Genomic DNA, 19060 nt, shown 5'->3' on the forward strand with positions numbered 1-19060 from the left:
TCGAATCAATTCTGACCCTTAGCAATCCTATGCTCAAAGCAATGAAACACTGCCTGGTCCTGCACCATCCTCACAATTGTTCCTCACAATGCCTGGGCCCATTGCTGCTGCACTGCATCACTCATTTCATTGAGGGTCTTTTTTTTTTTTTTGCTGCCCCTCCACTTTACCAAGAAATGATGTCCTTCTTCCGACATTGGTCTGTCCCGACAATATGTTCAATGTACATGAGGCTAAGTGTTGCTACCCTTAACTCAAGAGCACTCTAGTTGCATTTCTTCCTAGGCAGATTCATTTGTCCTTCTAGGAGTCCATGGTTCTTTCCATATTCTCCAGTGTCACAATGCAAAGGCACTGATTCGTCTTCGGTCTTCCTTAGTCTGTGTTCAACTTTCACATGCATATGAAACAACTGAAACCACTATGGCTTGTGTCAGGCACACCATAGTCCTCAAAGTAATATCCTTATTTTTGAATATTCTAAAGAGATCTTGTGCTGCAGATTTACCTAATGCAACCTGTCTTTTTTGATCTCTTGACTCTGCTTCCATGAACATTGATTGTGGATCCAAGCAAGACAAAATCTTTGACAAACTTACCTTTTTCTCCATTTGTCATGATAGGAGGATTTTGGTTTTCATTACAATGAGTCTTAATTCATACTGAAGGTGGAAATTCGTGATCTTCATCAGCAAACACTTCAAGTTCTCCTTGCTTTCACCAAGCAAGGTTGGCATTTGCATACTGCAAGTTGCTAATAAACCTTCCTCCAATCCTGATGCCACATTCTTCTTCATCCAGTTTCTCTAATGATTTCCTCAGCATAGAGATTGAGCAAGCATGATGAAAGGATACAACCCTGGTGAGCAACTTTCCTGATTTTAAATCATGCAGTATCCCTTTTGAGATGGAGGAGGACTTTGTGTCGGATATATGGGTTAATGTTGGACTTGTGGGCTTGGGCACCACTGGGTTGGGATGTTTTCTTGATGCCCACTTAAGCTTTATATAAAACTCTCTTATACATGAGTTCCTGTGGATTTGTTTCTCTAAAGTACCCAGACTCACACAGTGGTGATAGCTGAAACTGGGGCCAGTAAAAGTGATTCTAAGGGAGGGCCCTAGACTTGTAAGGATGAGACAACAGAATTTGGATGGATGGTTTGTAGTGTAAGAGAACGAGGGACCATCTACTACAATGTCTAAAAATCACTTGTTAAATTCAGAAATGGAAACATGTTCAATCTGAAAGTGAACATTAAGAAAATGTTCACCAGAGAACATACATATTGAAAACTCCAGTACTTTCCTACTAAAAGCAGGTAAAAAACAAGAATAGCCATTTTCTCACTCTAATTCAACATTATCCTAGCAGGTATAGTTGGTATATACCGAAAAAAAGAAAAAGAAACTAAGATATAAGATTGTGAAAGAGGTAAAAAATACTGTCATCCCATTCCATTTTCTTTGTGAATTATATACACAGTACTTCTAAAAGATTATCGGGATGATTACAGAACAGAAAGGTTTTAGTAAATATTCAGAATATAAAAACTAAAGTAAGCTTTAAATATCTCACATACTACCACCATGCATTAAATTACATCCAAATGGACTGCGTAAATGAAAAGATAAACATGCTTTTAGAAAGTTGTTTTTCATAAATGCAAAAGCTTTACTACATAAGCATAGTGCATAATAAAGTAAGATTTCTTAGCATAGTTCTTTTATCTTTGTGACTCTCACACCAAATGACTGGGTGGGAGCATGAAAATAGGTGCAGAGGACTCAGGATTCAGGGATTGTTCAGTTTTGCCATTGCACTATGGATAAACGTGAGCCATTCTAGAAGCAGGGATGAGGAACCCCACATTCATCAAGAGGCACTAGTGGACGGCGTGCGAGATCCCTTCCCGAGGGGTGGAAGCACTAGACGCTGCAGCACTGAGACCATGAGACAGAGTGGGTGGGCTTCCTGGCTCACAGAATGAATAAAACAGAATGCCTTCGGGCAGGGACTGGCTGGTAGAGGAGGGTGTCTTTTGGGCATTTATCAGCACTCAAGCAACACTTGCCTAACCAGGGCAGACGCCAAGGGAATGACTGTGACTGGGAGGCTAAGGACCAGCGCGACATGCCCATGGGCATGGCTGAGAAGAAATGCTGTGGACAAAAGAATTATATCCTAATATTTGTAACTTGTTAGATCCCCCAATAAACCCCATTATCTCAAGCACTGTCTGTGACTTCTGTGTGGCCATGGCAATCGAAGCTCAAGCTCAGCAGATAAGTAGGGCGCCTTGGGAGGGGCAGTTGGTGTCAGAATAAGACAAAGGGTAGACGTATGGCTGACTGGTCAGATATGGAGTTAGAGTCTCCTCCCTGGGTAGCCAGAGGATGTCAAACATGGCACCTTTACCATTAGCTGAAGTATGGCATCCATATGGGAATAACCAGTAATAGAAGGGAAAGCAATTCCACGAAGAGGCACTCCAATCTACACGAAAGGTTGATTCGTGGCACTGCAAACACTACGAGAAAGCGAGAGAAAACTTCCACTCTTGTCAATGTGAGGCACTACCAAACAACTCAAGCCCGCTCCAGTTGACGCGTTGTACTGTGGTGGCTTGTAGGCTGCTGCAACCCCGGACGTGGTGCCACTAATATTTCAAATACCGGCAGGGTCACCCCCGATGAACAGGCTGGAGTGGGCTTCGTGATGAAGACAAATTAGGAACACAGCACACTTTGGGAAAAATGGCCACCGAACATAAAGACTTTAGAGTAGCCGTGGAGCACTGTTTTGAAACTCGTGACAGAGGACGAGTGAAGCATGCGAGGTCGGAGCGGAGGAGAAATAAAGACCTGGGCACGGGAAATGTAATTCAACACCAGCCAAGGGCCGGCGCCACCGGGCTGTGTGTTGCCTGATGCCGCCCTGTGCGGTCTTTATTCTCTCTGCTAGCTAGTGCATGTGGGTTAGCAAGCACGTGTGAACTTCTTCAAAGCAAACGAAGAACAAGGTAGCAGACTATAAACTATTATGGATCTAAGCACTAGGTTCTCAAAACAAACTGCCTTATCAGGGAGCACAAGGTCTAGTCCTTGAGAAGGAATACAGTGCCTTCAGTTATGTATGGTCCAAGAATTGTTTGTGGCTCAGCTGCCCATATCCGCCCGCATGTGCAAGGGATATCTGGTGTTCATGGGTACTGTCTACAACCCTCAGCCTCTGTAAACTCCTTTGGGGACCAACAGATGAGCTCCCTCGGCCAGAAGTCACTCAAAATACAACTAGGGAAGAGTTGCCTGCTCAAATTATAGAAGACCTAAAAGACATGGATGGAAACTTCTGGAACCTTTATTTGCTGATATGGAACAACTCAAATTAAGAAACAACCGCAACATCCATTAATAACTGAACTATGGAATGTACCAACACAATCTAAAACAGTTGTTACGTCATCAGAGAGTAAACGAGATGCATCAAGATTGATATCCTAGGCATTAGTGAGCTGAAATGAACTGGTATTAGTAATAAAACTATGGCTGGTATTAGTCATAAAATGAATCTGACACCCTGGGAGGGTGAATGCAAAGCCCAGCATGGTGTGCCAAACCTGGAGGGCAAAATAACCACATGGAGCAACTCATGAACAGACAGGTCTACAGAGCCGGCCCCAATCAGAGCCAAACTGAACCCCTCCCTAGAAGTATGTGCTACAGAGGACAACACGAAACTACAGCTGGGGAGAGGGGCCGGCCTGCCATGTCCATACAGAAGCAAATCAAGAAGGAAAAAGAGAGAGCGAGGGCCTAGACCCCATTGGCACACCAAGCCCTGAGAATGACGTCCCTGCACGGGCTGCTAAGGCACAGAGAGGACTGTAGGGCTGACAACAGCTCAAGACAAAATGTCGCCTAGCCGGGGCATACCAAGACAGAGGACAATACTGGGGAGTGTGTACGGTCTGACCACCCCCACAGTGGGGCGAACCAAGAAGGGAACATAACGGATCAGCAACGGGAGCAAAGCCAAGCCACAAAATCCCCCCCCCCAGAGAGTCCCCCAAATAGACTTCAGGTTAGGAGGGGGCAGTTCCTGGAACCCCCAGGACTGGTGGGTAGATAATCAGAAGGGTTAGCAGGCAGCCCTAGAACTATGTATGCATTTTGGATTATTTTTCTGCTTGTTTTTTTCCTTTGTTTGTTTGATTGTTTTTTTTTTCTTTTTATTCAACCTTTTGGTCTTTTTGTTTTGTCTCTGTTATTGCTGTTTTGCTTACCAATGTAAGATAGGCATGTGAAGCAAGTCAGAGGAGAAAGCAGAGGGGGTAGAAGGTTCCGGAGGGACCTTGGGGAGAGGAGGAGGCATGGAAAAGGAGCAGTGAGCAAACAATGGCACAGACAGGGTAACAACTAAGGAATTAAAAGCATCGAGGAGGACATAGAGATCCTGGGGGGTGTTGGAGCAACAGCAATCTAGCTGAGAGGAAATACTAAGAGGTCGGGGAGGGGCATGTCTGAATAGAAGACAGGAGAAACGGAGAGGGAGGAGAACATATCCTGGCCCACCAAGCCCCGAGGACGATACTCCTGCTCAGAGCAGACAATGAACAGAAAGGACCTAGGGCCATTCCACCACAACACACAATACAACATCCCTCACTGAACCACAGTGCCATGGGGCACAGTGCTGCAGACACAGTAGAGGAACTGTGCCCAGTCTGATCCCATCACACTGGGGTGGAATACTGAGGGGCATGAAACAGGGAGGGCATGCAACATGCAAGGGGAGCAAAGTGATGAAATCCCCAGGGAATACAAAAAATAGACTTTGGAGACAGAGTGTGACACCCCACCAGACTTGGCTGGACAACACTTATAAAGGCCAACAAACAGACCTTGAACTATTTATAGGCTTTTCCATTTTTGTCAGTGATTTTCTTTTTGTTGTTATTATTGTTTTGTTGTTTTTTATTTCCTTTGTTGTTTTGTTTGGCTTTGCCTGGTTTTTGTGCTTACTGATGCCTCTGCATGTTTATCTAGATAAAGATAGGTGGGATAAACAATTCGGAGATGAAAATAACTAGACTGATAGTTCCAGGGGGGATACGGGAGAAGGGAAGGTGGGAAAAAGGAAAGGGTGAGGTGGGGGACCAACCCAGGGATAAGAGAACAACAAGTGAACTCAAATCAATGAAGAGAAGAGCATAGGATGCCTAATGGGGCTTAATCAAAGGCAATGTAGCAGCAAGGCATTACTAAATCCGAATGAACGCTAAACATGATGGTGGAACAAGAGTAAAGTAAAAGGAAATAGAGGAAAGAATCCGAAGGCAAAGGTCATTTATAGAGGTCTAAATACAGGCATGTACATATGTAAAAAAAAAAAAAAATATATATATATATATATATATATATATATATATATATATATATATAGAGAGAGAGAGAGAGAGAGAGAGGGGAAAAGAACTATGTACTCATATCTATGTTATTAATTAAGGTTGCAGATGGACATTGGGCTTCGACTCAAGTACTCCTTCAACAGGAGAACACTTTGTTCTAATAATCTGGCATTCTGCGATGCTCACCTTCCTGATATAATCGCTAAAGACAAAATGGGTGCCTAAGCAAATGTGGTGAAGAAAGCTGATGGTGCCTGGCTGTCAAAAGCTACAGCATCTGGGGTCTTACAGACTTGAAGGTAAACAAGCGGCCATCTAGCTGAAAAGCAACAAAGCCCACATGGAACAAGCATACCAGCCTGTGTGATCATGAGGTTTCGATGGGATCAGGTATCAGACATCTAAGACCCAAAACAAAGTCATACCCAATGTGTATGGGGGGCACGTAGTGGAGATGCAAAGTCCATCTGTAGACAATTGGACATCCCCTCACAGAAGGGTCACAAGCCAGCTAGGGCACAGTATAGCATGAATGAAACATACAAGGAGGCTTCCTCACCCATCTCTCTCATCAGCCCAGTCCTGCTTTTCAGGTCTGGCTAGACCAGAGTATTGTACATCGGTACAGATAAGAGCTCACGGAATGCAGGTCAGATAAACCCCCCAGGAACAGAAATACCAGGAGTAGTGATACCAGGAGGATAAGGAGAAGGTTGGAGGAGGAGGGGAGAAAGGGGAAACTGATTGCAATGATCAACACCTAATCTCCCCTGCCCCCTTCACCAGGGGGATGAACAACAGAAACGTGGATGAAAGAAGACGTCAGTTGGTATAAGATATGAAAACAATATTAATTTATAATTTATCAAAGGGTCATGATGGTGGGAGAGGGAGGGAGGGAGGGAAAAAGAGGAGCTGATATCAAGGGCTCAAATAGAAAGTAAATGTTTAGGCGATGATGGCAACATATGTACACATATGCTTGATAACAATTGATGTTTTAAGAGCTGTAAGAGCCCCCAATAAAATTATTACAAAAGAGAATCAGACACTCTCATGATCTCCTATGCCAGGAGTGACAAACAGAAGTGCAAGTGTGTCATTTTCAGTAACAGGAAGAACATTTCACGACCTGCTGTAAAGTACAATACTGTCAGTGATAAGATACTATCACATAATGCCTATGAGAATTGGGGCTTTTATTCAAATTTACACACCAATCACTAAGGTCAAAATGAAGAAATTAAGGACTTATCATAATCACTAATAATTGGAAGGTGAAAGGTAGAAACAAGGAAGGAAGGGAGAAAGCATAGCTTTTTTGATAGCACTGAAATTTAAGGCTGCATGATATGAATTTGCAAGACCAAAGGCTTACTTATTGCAAATAACTTCTTTCAACATAAGCAGTACACGTGAGCCTTGCCACATGGCACCCACCGGAGTCAGACAGACTCCATCTGCGAAGACAAAGGATGCATCAGTCCACCGTCTTCAGTTAGGAGGCCAAGAAATGGCTATAGAACAAATTCCTCGCATGCAAGTTGAAGTTGAAGCTGAAGAAAATTAAGACAATCCATGGTGTCAAAATACATCCTTGAGTATATCCCACCTGGACCTAGAAACTATTTAAATTCAAATTCCTAAGAATTTGGAAGATAGCTACTTCAACAAAGTAATGGAAGAGATCCATATGCAGAAAATTTCTAACAATATCATCAATTACATACAAGTAAATTTTTCTGAAGAAAATCTAAAAACATTAACTGGGAGCGGTACATTAACAGGAAGCTACCAGAAATTCAACTTGATTCAGAAGAGGATACAGAACGAGGCCTAGCTTGCTGATGTTTGATGGATCTGAGCAAAGAACAGCGAATACCAGAAAGATGTCTACTTCTCTTGTTACTAAGCAAAAGCATTAGACTATGCAGATCATACAAGTTATAGATAACATTGTGAAGAATGGGAATTTAGTTGTGTTTATGTTTATGTACAATGGTATATACATACATATATATATATATATATATATATAGACAATTCTGACACATAGGAACCCTACAGGCAGTGTTCCATAGGTTTCCCATGACTGTAAATCTTTACAGGAACAGACTGCCTCAACTTTTGCAAGAAGAGATTGATGGAGTCAACTTGAGATTTTTTGGTTAGAAGCCCAAAGCTTAACCCACTACATCACCAGGAGTTCATGTCCATATTCTTTACAAGAGCTCAAATAAACCCATCAGATAATCCCCAAGGCTGGCAAACATATAGAAAAAAACACGTATGCCTCTTTGTCACAGAGGAAATTTGTACAATGCATCAGCATTCCCTTACAACTTTGACCTTGCCTACGATCTGCAACTCGGTGCTTTTCCTCTCACTGGAAAGTTACTGTACCAGAGCACCTGGAACCTGGAAATAAAATGAAGAGATGACCAGTGATCTTCACAAAAACAACAATTCCACATGGACCACTCACACACTGTAAGCTCTATGGTGGTAAGTACATGGTGGCCCCTTCATACAGTGGCCCACTGCCATAGCAGAGTGGTAGACATCAACACATGAAATCAAGTCACCTACAGAGCAATTCACCGAAGAAACCCCACACAATCATAATTGAATTTATATAAAATTCAAGAGGGAAAGCTAAACAATATACATTACAGAAGAAGGCTGGAAGAGATACAGCTATTATAATGCCAAGAAAAATAGGATTAATAATAATACACTTTTAAAGCACATAGTTTTGATATCCAGTCAGATGATGAGATCATGGCGAGACACTGGGGGAGGCCATAAAAAGTGGATCTCTTTGTCATCATGGATTTAGATCGCTGTTATTTAAACTATACTGCGTAGGATATAGTTGACAATGAAGAAGAAATATTAAAGCATCATTTAAAACTTGAAAGATAATTAACTTTTATATATCTTAAATTTTCAGTCATATGAAAACTTTTCATTTTGAGTGAACTTGCATTCACTCATAAGGAAAAAGAGTCCGAGGGTGTAGTGGACTAAGGACGGATCTGCTAATCACCGGCTGCTCTTCTGGAGAAAGATATGGTTGTGTCTACTCCTGTCAAGAATTAAAGTCTCAGGAACCCAAAGAGACAGTGTCTGCCTTGTTCTGTAGTATCGCGAAGAGTCGCACTGTGTGAGTTGTTTCTTTTACAGTAGTGCGCCAGCAGCCCTCATAGCTCTGTGGGATAAGCTAATCACAAAGCCTTTGGGTCAAAACCCACAGCTGCTCCACGGAAGAAAGAAGAGGCTTTCTGCTCCTATAAAGAGTTACAGTCTAGAAAACCCACAGGGCCAGTCTTCCCTGTCCTATGTCTCAATATGAGTTGGCATTGACTCAATGGCAGTGAGTGGCTTTTGTTTTAGAGAACTTATAAATCCGTACTTACATTCACTAGAGTAAGCTTTGTAAAAGCAAAATATTGTACACAAACCAACTGTCCACTTATGGTGATAGGGCGAAAACCAATAGAAGTAAGATCAGTCAGAGGCAATTATGGAGTTTCGTAAGGATTTCAATTTAAGCTCTATCTTTGACTATGAAAAGGCCTTCCAGCATAGTGTGCCAATTAAAGAGCAAGTGTAAATTCTGTGGTACCTTTTGAGAAATGGGGGGGGGGGGGGGATACATTTCTCTGTATGTTTCTCTGCTAAACCCTACCTGGCCCCAATACCATCCTTACAATCATTGCAGTCACTGGGTCAGTACATCTCATTGAGGGCCTTCCTCTTTTTCACCGACCTCCTACGTGGTCTAATACAATTGTGGAAATCATATTATGTAAATTAGAGCTCTCTTTCTAAACAGAGTGGCCAGGGATATCAGAGTCTGTACATCTAAATATTTCATGTAGAGACTGTTACTAGTATGGTGAAAATATTTAACACATTAAAGGTTCTGGTATGACTTGCTGTAACAGGCCTCTTTAAGATTGTTTTCAAGAGTTAAGTAGGCTACAGGGTAATTTTTTGCCTCAGTTATAACAGGTTAGGAAGTTTTATATCCATTAAAAGTCAGTAAACTTACCAATTGATCTAGAAACTTTCAATGGGGACTGTAAGCCCAAGAACTTAATAGATACCCATTTCATATGAACTTCTCTAACAACAACAACAACAATAAAACCCACTTAAGTTTTATATTTTAATTAGACTGTAGAGACTGGTCAAAATTTTTAGGGATTTAGTAATAACTGAAAGGACAAGAACTTAGACTGGGGAATCATGCTTCTCACATACTTGAAAGCGTCAAGGTAAAAGCATTCCCCACAGGAAAAAAATAAAAATAAAAAAAAGATGGATCTGGAGACCCCACAATTGAGCCAGTTGTACAATTCTGTCCCCAACCTCCTTTCTTGGGTGATCTTAGGAGAGCACCAGCACTACCAAGGGCTCCACACTCCGTGTCACACCTCATAACCCTTTCCCCACAGTGTGAGCAGTGTTACAACAGCGTGAGCTTTACACAAGAAAGACTCCAGTGCTGGTGCGGGAGTCGGGTATAGAGAAGCCAAGAGAACTGCTTGTCTCCTAGGGTTGTCTCTTGCAAACTTGAACCCCACTGAGGTACAGTAGGGCCCAGAACACACAGCTGGCTTCCCTACTAGTCTGACCTAATCTCACCCCCTTCTGGTAAGAATAACACGTTTTCAGTACTACTCACCATTTCCTTGGTCCAGCTTCCAGAAGTTTAAGTAGAAAGTCCTCTCTGAGCCCCAGAAGTCACTTAAGGAAGAGAGATCAGAGTGGAAACAGAGCCACCAGGCGGTCTGAAGGTAGACGAATAATGGTTGCTCAACTCAGCCAGTCCAACTGAAATCCTTTCCTGTGATTGCAGGGTGGTGCAAGATGGTCACTGTAGGTCCCTTGTGCCACACCTGTGACCTAACGTGAAAGAAGGATGAGGAGGAGACAGTTAAAGAAGGCATGACAGAGTCTTGGCCTTCTGCTCTGTCCCTGAACAGGACTTTCAGGCTGAGGACCATGCTCCACCAGGAGAGTTTTCGCTTTTAAGACAGAAAAGGACCGGAACACACACTTGCTGTAGATTTGTTTTAAAGCACTGTATATTCTCGTGTATAAGCCGAGTTTTCCAGCACATTATAAAGCAGCTTTTGTGGTAAAATTAGTGGTTAATGCCGTTTTTGTGGTAAAAATATAAAATATCAGCCTCGGCTGATATTCGGGCTGGCTTATCCTCGAGTATATATGAATAAACTGGTTACTAAATGAAGGAAAAAAAGTAACAGCATTGCCATTATGAAAATTCCAGTGAATTCTAAACTGAAAAAGAGACCATGCTAATCACAGTGGAGTTAGCAATAATTTCTGAAACAAGACAAACCAAGTTTTTGAAATGATAAATACAGCTTTAAACATTAAAAAAAAAATCAGCTTTACCTCAGGGGTCCTCAAACTGGCTTGCGGACCACATGCGGCCCGCCGAGGACATTTATCCGGCCCGCCGGGTGTTTTTGCCCCGTTTGTATTTTTACTTCAAAATAAGATATGTGCAGTGTGCATAGGAATTTGTTCATAGTTTTTTTTTTAAACTATAGTCCGGCCCTCCAACGGGTCTGAGGGTCAGTAAACTGGACCCCTGTTTAAAAAAAAGTTCGAGGACCCCTGACCTACACTCTTTAGTCTGTTTATATTTCTTTATTTTGCTCTATGTAAAGGGGTTATCATTTTGTTGAGTCTACATTAGACAAATTTGACATACCCTTACTGCCTTCACTCCACATTCTTATTTTTATTTTTTAAAGAAGGAAACACATTCTCTAATCCAACGATAGATGATGCACACAGGATGTTTAAAATTATTTGTTAAAATCGGGACTTTTTATGAGTTGTGCATTTATTTACCCAAGGATATCTTGTTCGATAACAACCCTGCTGACACACTGGAGAAATATGCCACTAATCAAAAGGTTGGGCATTCGAAACAATCTAGTGGTTTCACAGGAGGAGCAAAAACCATGGTGATCTGCTGCTGCTGCAAACACTTAAACACACAAACCAAAACCCACTGCCAAGGAGTCTGTTCTAATTCAGAGCAAACCTGGAGGGCAGATTAGGCCTGCCTGGGAGGGTTTCCACAACTCAGAGGTGCTGGTGGGTTCAAATCATCTACCTTTCCAATTTGCAGTCAAGTGCCTAACCACCGAGATACCAGGGCTCCCTCCCACCAGGACTATAACTTAGGAGACTTACGGGGCAATTCTACTCTGTCCAACAGGGTCCCACGAGTCAGTACCAGCTCCACTGCTGTGGATATGACTTCCTATTGTTCGCACGGTGCTCAACTACTAGCTGAAAGGCTGGCAGACCAAACCCAGCCACTTGGTCATCTACTTCCAGAAGCCCGATCTTGAAATCCCTGTTTTTTGTTGTTGTTTTGTTTTTATGGAGCAAGTTCTCCCCTGTACACTCGAAACTTCCCTGTGTATAGGAATGAACCTTAAGGCGATGACAATTGTTACTGTCTCCTGCAACAAAAAAACACACAAACCCCCAAACCTACAATAATTACTATAAAAGAATACAGTTTGTGTGTGTGAGTGAGTGTGTGTGTGTGTGTGTGTGGTGTTTTCATTACTGGGAAATAGTTGAGCCTCAAAGAATCTCTTTAAACCTTCTGGTGCGATGCACTCCACTGTCTCCCATTTGCCCTCATCCCCAGTATTTCCTGTTCAGATACTGGGATTATGCACAGCTTTTGCTCCAAGGCGCCTTCAACCTATAAGGAAGTGTGGCTCTTTGGGAGCAGCAACTGTGGGTGAATTACCACAGCATTCAAACCCACAGATGATTGTCTCAGACGAGCTTTATGGTCTTGGAAAAACCCTGCATGTGTGATTTTTCTAACGCTCTTTAGCTTGTTCTGGCACAGCCCACTTGACATCAAACTACGGTTGGCCTTATTTCCTCTCACAAAATCATGGCAAAAGCGTCTGTCCTTAGAAAGTTTTTATGTCACTTGTGAAATAGCTTCCTTTGGAAATCGTGATGGTTATGGCCCTAAACTGGCTCCTAACGGTGGTGCTAGTTTCTGCTCCTGCATTCACCCATCTGCTCTAGAGTCAGAATCAACTCGAGGGCAGTGAGTTTGGTTTCCTGGTTTAAAGTAAGGTTAGCGGTTGGAAACCACGAGTCACCCCGCAGGACAAAGTAGGCTTCCTGCGTCTGTAAGAGTTACAGCGTCAGCACTACGGCCCTATCCCAGAGGGTCCCTATGAGTCGAATGACCAGACGGCAGTGTTTGGTTTTTGTAGCCCTATAACTGTGAACGGGATTGGGTGGGGGAGATATCCCCCACAATATTACTGTTTGCCCCGCGCCTTGCGGAAGAAAAGAAATTGAAAGGGGGGAAACGTGAGGAACGGCAGACTGGAGACAATAGGTAAGTAGACTCAGCCGGGCTGCTCCCGGCTTCCTGGAGGCCCGGACGCCTCCACCGAGCTCACCAGCTCCGAGCGAAGCTGTCGCCGCTGGCCTTGGGAGCACGCTTCGGCGGGGCGAGGAGTTCTACCATTTACCGGTTCCTGCACCGAGCCACCCAGCCCAGCCCACCTGCTCCGTCTTCGCGACCGCGCTCCTGCGGGCAGCGGCGGCGCTCCCAGCTGAGGGAGTGAGAGGAGCGGCCGGCGGTAGTGCCCGGGGCGGCCCCGGGGGCGGCGAGGCCAGCGGCGGGCCGGACAAACGCCCTCAAACCGCGGCAGGTCCGCCAACCCGCGCTCGCACCCGCACCGGGGCCAGGCGGGACGCGCACACAAACAAAACCTACCTGAAACCGGACCAGGTCCCGCGACCAAATGAGTCCGCTGGCCGTGGCCAGGCACTTCCGCTTCCGGTGTCTGGACCCTTCGCGTGCACGAACTCGAAGCGCGCCACCTAGTGGTCCGCACATTCAGCGGTCCCCAGGGATGGGGCTCTGGTCCCTATTTTCCTGGGTCTCACAAAATTTCTGCCTTTGACCAGAGGCACTCTCACCACTTTCCTACTGCTCCTCGTAGTGGAAAATGTCTTGAGTTCTTCTCAAACAAGTTTCTGCGCTACACAATATCCAGCTTTCACAGGCTCTCATATGTATATGTGTACACACACACACACACACACACACACACACACACACACACACACACTATTGTGAGGATCGAGCAGTACCAAGCAGTATTTTGTTTCATTGTGCATAGGGCCACCAAACTGACTCGAGGTCACCTAACAGAAACAACATTCTTTTGACACAAAAGTTAAAAAATTAAGCAAATCTCATTGTACAGCAGCTAGATGGTGGAAACGTTGATCGATTGTATATACACCTATGGAGTTGTTGTTAGCGGCCTTCTAGCTCATGAAACTTCCCACTCGTAGCAACTGTATGCATAAGAGGAAACACTGCGGGGTCCCACATTATCCTCACAAGTGTTGCTGTGTTTGAGCCCATTGTTGGAGCCACTGTGTCCATCCACCTTTCAGGACCTTCATCTTTTTCACTGACCTATTTTCTCAAGTAGGATGTGTTTCTCCAAGGACTGTTTCTTCCTGTTTACATGTCCAGAGTACACGGGACAAAGTTTCACCATCCAAACGTCTAAGGAACATTCTGACTATACTTCTCCATGAAATATTTGTTTGTTCTTCTGGCAGTTCCTGGTAGTTTCAATACTATAATTCAAGGGCATCATTTCTTCTTGACCTTTCTTATTTTTTGTCCAGCTTTCATATGCATACAAAGCAATTGAAGATACCATGGTTTGGATCAGTGGCACCATACGCCTCCAAAGCCTTTGTCTTTGCCTTTGCCTGTGTGTGTGTGTGTGTATCAGCAGATTTTCCCAATGCATACATCATTTTATTTTATGACTGTTGCTCCCAAGGGTGTTCATTGTGGATTCAAGTAAAATGAAATCCTTGTTTGCTCCATTTATCATGATGCTGCCTATTGCTCCGTGAGGATTTTTGTTTTATGTTGCGTTGTAATCCACACTGGTCTTCACCGTCAAATACTTTGAGTGAAGAGAACTTCAAGGTTGTTTCATGTGCACATTTCAGGTTGTTAATGAGCCTTCCTTCGACCTTGATGCTGCATTCTTCTTCATATGGTTCAGCTTTTTAGAGTATTTGCTTAGCACCAAGATTCAGTAAGTATAGTGAAAAGATATAGCCATAAGACATAGCTGTACTGATTTTAAACCATATGGTACCCCCTTGTTCTGTTTGAATGACTGCCTCTTGGTCAATGCACAGCTTCCTCGTGTGCTGCATTAAGTGTTCTGGAATTCCCATTCGTCACAATTTGTTACTTATAATTTCTTAGGATCCACAGTTGAATGCCCTAGCATAGTCAATAAAAGTTGTAGGGTAAAAAGGGACCCCGCATTAAAACATCTATAGAGTCATTTATTAAATCTTAAACAGGAGAAAGACAAAACAAATTCAAATCCTCCACAACAAGGGAGATCAGCCTAATGATAATAATGGTCATAAGAGTATCCAAGGATTCACAGTCATATAGCTAGTTAAATAGAACATGGAACAAAAAAGGAAACTGTCACAGAATCATAATTTGTGACAGATCCATTCATCACAGTCTCAGGAGGAACTACAGAAGCAGAGGAGACCATGATTGGAATATGTACACTAGAAAAGCATAAACTAAGGGTTCAAGGTCATCAGACTACCTTAATGGGGTATGAGTCATGACCGTGTAGTCCAAGAACCCTAATTTCCATCAAGGGCACACTCGGGTAAGTTCTGAATATTGAGATTTTCCCTCCTAAGGCCTGACTTGGGGAAAATTCACTCTGTTTCATGGTACCTCTGATCTCAGAATAACGTAATCCTTCTCCTTGGGACATTAAAAACCTTTTATTTTGGAAAAATACATATACAGAAGTAGAAAGATGACTCTAATGAAGTCCCATTTATAGACATAAGTTTGCGTTTTTATGAACCCATCCCGCCACTTGTCTGTCAATTTGCCATACTGTGAAGGCTTGCACAACTTGACTGTGATGCTGGAAGCTATGTCATCGGTATTTAAAACACCTACAGGATCACTCAACGTGAAGAGGTGTCAGTAGAGCTTCCAGACTAAAAACAGAATACAAAGAAGGAATAGCCTGTCAACTTCTAAGGGATTAGACATTGGAAAAGTCTTGTAATAGCAGCAGAACTTTGTCATATATAATCCAGAAGATGTGCCTTTCAGTTTGGAAGTCTCTCAAAATGTGTCTGAGGAAGAGCTGACTTCTCAAAGTAATGTCCACCATAATGACGTGGATGAAGTACATATTTTGGGGCCTTCAGTTGCTGATGGGGTGTGATTCAAAATAGAAAGAAACAGCTGAAAATATCCATTAATAATCCAAATATGGAATATATGAAATATGAATCTAGAAAAATTGGAAATAATAAAAATGAAATGGAAGACATAAAGATCTATATCTCTGGTATAAGTGAGCTGAAATGAATTAGCCACTTTGAATCAGATATTTATATGGTTTACTATTGCCAGGAATAACATATTGAAGAGAAATGGGGTTATAGTCATCTTCAAAAAGAACACTTTAAGATCGACCTTGAAGTACAATGTGGTTTGTGATAGGATAATATCTATATGCCTACAAGGGGATCCAGTTAGCCTAACTATTATTTGAATTTACCCATGAGCTTCTAAAGGTAGTGATGAAAAAATTAAGAATTTTACTAAATTCTTCAGTCTGAAATTGGTCAAGCATGCAATCAAGATGTACAGATAATTACTAATGACTGTAATACAATAGTAGTTAACCCAGAGAAGGAAACAATTGGCAAATATGGTCTTGGTGATAGAAAGGAAGCTAGAGACCACACAATAGGATTTTACAAATCCAATAGTTTCTTCATTATGAATACCTTTTAATAAAACAAAAATGGTCAGAGGACATGGACCTCACCAGACGGAATACGCAGGTAACAAATTGACCATATCTGTGGAAAGAGATGATGGAGAAGCTCAATATCAGCAGCCAAAAAGCAAGGCGAGGGCAGAATGTGGAACAGAGCATCAATTACTCAGACATAGTTTAGATTAAAGCTGAAGAAAATTAGGACAAGTCCATGAGAGCCCAAACAGAACCTTGAGTGCATCCCACCGGAATTTTAAGACCATCTCAAGAACACTGAATAATAATGACATTGATTCATTGAATTTGTTGAATAATAATGACAAGATGACGTTCTGTGAGATGACATCAAGAATATCATACACGAAGAAAGCAAAAGGTCATTAAAAATACAAGAAAGAAAGACCAAAGTGGATGTCAGAAGAGACTCTGAAAGCTGCTCTTGAACATGGAGTAAGCCAAGCAAATGGAAGAAATGATGAAGTGAAAAGAGCTGACAGAAAATTTAAAAGGCAGACTAAGAAGACAAAGTAAAATATTACAATGAAATGTGCAAAGATCTGAGTTAGAAAGCCAAAAGGAATAAGAGTACATCTCAAACTCAAAGAATTGAGTTCTACTTTTCACCAAACATTTGAATGTAATTCACACTAGCTCTTCCCTACTGCATAAAATGTAAAACCGATTTTCAATGTCCAGTTAGATGTTTACCATTTCTTTTAAATAGCTCAAACCAGAAACCTACTCTATCAACCTAGAAATAAAAGATTTTTGTTTTAAGTCCCTGAATACTTATAGCACCATAGCAAACTCAGGCAGGAAGTTTGTCCAATGGAATTTTCTATGCTATAAAACCCCAAGAAACTTGAGATCATATAGAGTTAGCAAAAATTACAAAAGACAATGTTGATGGCAACATATGGCTTAATAGACTTGAATGATGGATTGTTCTAAGATTTGTAAGAGCCCTCCAATAAAATGATTAATAGGAAAAATTACGAAAGGAACACCCTGTGAAGACTGAAGAAGAATGCACACACTGATTTATCGTGCTGGTGAAGAATGTTGAAGGCACTATGGACTGCCAAAATAACAAGCAGATCTATCTTAGAAGGAATACAGCCAGATTCTCCATATAAACTTGGGTGATGCTACTTTTTCTCATGTACTTTGGCCAAGTTATCAGGAAAGTGAAGCCCCTGAAAAAAGACACCTTGCTTGGTAAAGTAGAAGGGCAGGGGGGAAAAAGGAAGGCCCTCAAGACGGATTGATACAGAGTCTACACAAATAACAATAATTCTGAGTATGGCACAAAACTGGGCGTTGTTTTATTCTGTTGTACACAGGGTCACTAGGAGCCAGAACTAACCTCACAGCACCCAACAACAACCCACCAATGTCTGTCAGTTGGTCGTACTGCGGTGGCGTGTGTGTGGCTGTGATGCTAGAATCCACGGGTATTTCAAATGCCAGCAGGCTCACCCAAAGGGAACCGATTTCAGGGGAGCTTCCAGAATGAGAGCAGACAGCAAAATAATAACAAAATAACAATAAAATAAGCTTGGCTCCCCACTGTAGCATAAGAAACCGCTGAAAACCTTGTGCATAGCACCGATGCATTTCCAGAAACTGATAGCCTAAACAAAGGAAGCAGAACACTGCTGAAGATACAGCCAGCAGAAGGACCCCTCTAGTCAGAGGGCACTAAAAATGTGCCTGTAGAGGAGATGATTACTTGGAGGTGGTGGACCATGGTAACATAAGTTCGGTAAAGCCTCTGGGAATGGAGCCTTTGGGATCTTTATTTGCTGATGGGGCATGACTCAAGGTAAAGAGAAACAGCTGCAAAGTGTGAATTTAGGAAAATTGGAAGTGATCAAAATTAAAATGGAACGCTAAAATGGACTGGTATTGGCCATTTTGGATCAAAAAATGACTTATTCTTCTGGGTGTGTTAGTGCGGGTTGGCTAAAGAAACAAATCCAGAGACACTCATAGGTACAAGGAAGTACAAGAAAGAGTTTTATGTAAAAAAGCAATTGTATATTGAGAAAACACCACAACTTTGTCCAGATCAAGGCCATAAATCTGACAGTACCTCTTAAGACTTACAAAACACATGCACTGATGCCGAATGCAGGAAGATCACAGATCAGTGAGTGGAAAGTCTTGTGGATCCAGTGGTGGTGGAAGGATCTCAGAGTGGCAGGGGTCTCCACTGTGACTCTTCCAGCTCCAAGGTTTTGATTCCATCAGTGTAGCTCCATGTGACTTGTCAATAGGAATGTGTCACAGAGAGACAAGGCAAAGAGTGAGTGTGTCTGGCCTCTAGTGAGCTATTTATCTCCATCACACCTCCAAAAGAGGTCATCAGGCTGTGACCTGATTGACAGGCTAGACTCCACCCCTTCCTCAAGTTGACAGATGAAGAATGCAGCATATGTGCAAATGTGCTTGACACACTTGATGAATGTATGGATTGTGATTAGAGATGTAAGAGCCCCCAATAAATATGACAAAATAACGATGTATAAATTACCAAGGACACATGAGGGAGGGGGGAGAGAGGAGGGAGGGGAAAAAAAAGAGGACCTGATGCAAAGGGCTTAAGTGGAGAGCAAATGCTTTGAAAATGATTGGGAATGTACGGATGTGCTTTATACAATTGATGTATGTATATGTATGGATTGTGATAAGAGTTGTATGAGTCCCTAATAAAATGTAAAAAAA

At 42.4% G+C, this 19060-nt stretch overlaps 1 protein-coding gene across 2 annotated transcripts in view; it reads right to left on the reverse strand.

The window, feature by feature from the left end:
• Positions 1–13288, reverse strand: part of LOC142445663 (uncharacterized) — a 29567-nt gene extending 16279 nt beyond the window's left edge. For both annotated transcript variants that reach the window (XM_075547615.1, XM_075547609.1), the window contains exons 1-2: positions 13228–13288; positions 10105–10325 (exon numbers count right to left, since the gene is read on the reverse strand). The gene's annotated coding sequence lies outside the window, so the exon portion shown is untranslated. The remainder of the gene's footprint in view (positions 1–10104; positions 10326–13227) is intronic.
• Between the last annotated feature and the right edge of the window lie 5772 nt (positions 13289–19060).

The sequence above is a fragment of the Tenrec ecaudatus genome, chromosome 1, assembly GCF_050624435.1.
Source record: "Tenrec ecaudatus isolate mTenEca1 chromosome 1, mTenEca1.hap1, whole genome shotgun sequence".
Lineage (NCBI taxonomy): Eukaryota > Metazoa > Chordata > Mammalia > Afrosoricida > Tenrecidae > Tenrec > Tenrec ecaudatus.